The following is a 2,490-nucleotide window of genomic DNA, read 5'->3' on the forward strand; positions in this document are numbered from 1 at the left end:
TTTATATGATCATTATAGTTATAACAAAATAAGAGAATAAATGAAAAACAGGTATGAAATACTATATGACAGCAAAAAAAGAATAAAGTTTAAAAGGGGAGTGATTTGTAAAATATCCATAAAGAAAAATTAAATCTGATTAAAGTTCTGTTTCATATAGGTGTTGAGAGAGGTATCCATAGGTCTCTTCATTTTGCTTTCAAAGTGCACCAGATTGATGCTTTTAACTTCAATATTTAAAAATAAATCTTGCCGGGGGAGCATCCCCCCGGACCCCCCTATGTGAGGTCCACACACCACCTATAAAAATAGCACTTTACCCCTGCTTACACCTATATGCCGTGAGCTAATTATCGAGCCTTCATTGTAACAGTCGCGGGCACACTGTGTATTTGCGTGGGGATTGTTGCAGTAGAACATTCCACTGTAGCGACCGGTACATTAATGGGAAACCCTAAATGTTTGAGCACCCTCTATGAAACGTCAAGCTACCCCACAGCACCCCAAAATAAATCTCTGGCGCCGCCACTGAGCCTGACTATTTGTGTTGGGGGGGCCCGACTTTTTTTTTTCTCCAAAGGGGGGGCCTGACAGAAAAAGTTTGAGAACCACTGCTTTATGCTGACTCAGATTTACTTAGCTCTGTCACCAAGTGAAATAATCCTTTAGGTTCACTATATATTGCTTGGAGCGAATACTTAGATGAATGTAATATCAAGTAAATAAAGACAAGACAGAAATCAATCCTCTCCTTGTGCCCCTTTATGGTTTACCTCATAAACTGGGACAGACCACAATATACAGTGCACTTTCTCAATATGAGCACAGTTTTCAAGATCCTCCAGTGATATTATCTTCAAATGGAACATACATTCCCTTTTGAATGTTTAAATGACACTGACCCATCAACTTTCTGATACAAATTCTGTGTGAATAATAATCAATAAAGAGAAGCAGCAGTATCGGATAACATGTTGCGGATAATGTTTTTCAACCTTTGGTGTTGTGGAGTATGCTTCTTCATTTATAAATGATCCAGAATAGAGCAATGCACATTGGTAAATAGGGCTTTTTACGAAGAAATGAATAAAACTCAGTGGTTTTGCAGCTGTGAGCACAGTTTACAGTCTTTTTCAATTTTTTTGTTTTCAATGTCAATGTATTTTTAAAGCTGGTTCTCATATTATCTGCCTTGACCGTGATGCATTTTGTAAATGTCTCCGCTGCCATTGGCTTATTAAAAAGCTCAACGTGTTTTGGCATCCATGGCCAAGTTGCTTAACTTTCTTTTCAGCAGAACTTTTTTTAGCCAAATATATGGTACATACAGTAGCAGGGCCTTGCTTTTAATTTCAAAACTCAGGCTAGTTGTCTGCAGCTATCTCCTGAACATGTGTGCTGCAGGTATTAGCTGACATCTACTTCCCTTTATTCTGCTGTGTGATTCAACTGCACTGAATAACACACCTAACACTCCAGGGGAGCACTGCTTTGTGAAATAATTTATACAAGAGTCCATACTCCCAGGTGTACTGTACAGAAGGTCTGCGTTCTTTTAAATCATTTTCTAATGGGTGGTATTTAAGAGTAATATGTAAGCAGCTCGGTGTGAATCCTGGGTCAGAGCCTCCACCGTTTGACACTATCCAAATGAAGGATTGAGAAACGTCATGTGGCATTATACACTTCCTGCTTTCAAGGCTTTCATTTCATCATCATCATTTCTTTCTTCTTTGCAAATTGGTGAAAGGTGAAGTAAAGTGAGTCCTTTCGTGAGATTATTCAGAGGTTCTTTGTCACATCGTACAAGTAAAATATCTGAGATTCAGTGCTGCTTAGATAACTGTTACGACTGAATAAACGGGTTTGAACTCAAATGCACGACTCACACGGGTTTTAACAAAAAAAGGTTTATTCAAACCAAAGCTCAACTACAGTGATATAAAGAACTAAATGACTCTTAACGAGGAAAAACAGTATCAAAACAAAGTCACTCTTAATGAGGAAAAACACTAACAAAACAAAATCACTTCTATGAGGAAAAACACTAGGAGCATGAATAACCAAATACTCAGACAAGACGTGGCTCAAAGCTCTGCTTGGGAGTATTCCTGGCATGATACGCTGGTAGACTGTCACAAGAAACGAAACGAACTGGCACAGGACAAAGGGAGACAAGGACAATAAATACACCAGGTAATGGGGAATAGGTGGAAACAATCAGGGGCGTGGTCGACAATCACAGGAGTGGGAGACACACAAGGAAGGGAGGTCAGAGTATCTGAAACGAGAGGGAAGGTTACTATTCAAAAATAAAGGGGAAAATCACTAGACAAAGACAAAAAAAACTTAACGGTAACAATAATTAGTCGAGAGATGACAGATGTGTACATATCACTGGTCTGTGTTTTTCTGTCTGTTTTTTGGCATGCTTTCTTTGTTGCTCGTTGTCTTTGTGTCTGCCCTTGTCGGTTCTTCCTGTATTCATCG

This window comes from Notothenia coriiceps, unplaced genomic scaffold (genome assembly GCF_000735185.1).
Source record: "Notothenia coriiceps isolate Sejong01 unplaced genomic scaffold, NC01 NC01_scaffold00037246, whole genome shotgun sequence".
NCBI lineage: Eukaryota > Metazoa > Chordata > Actinopteri > Perciformes > Nototheniidae > Notothenia > Notothenia coriiceps.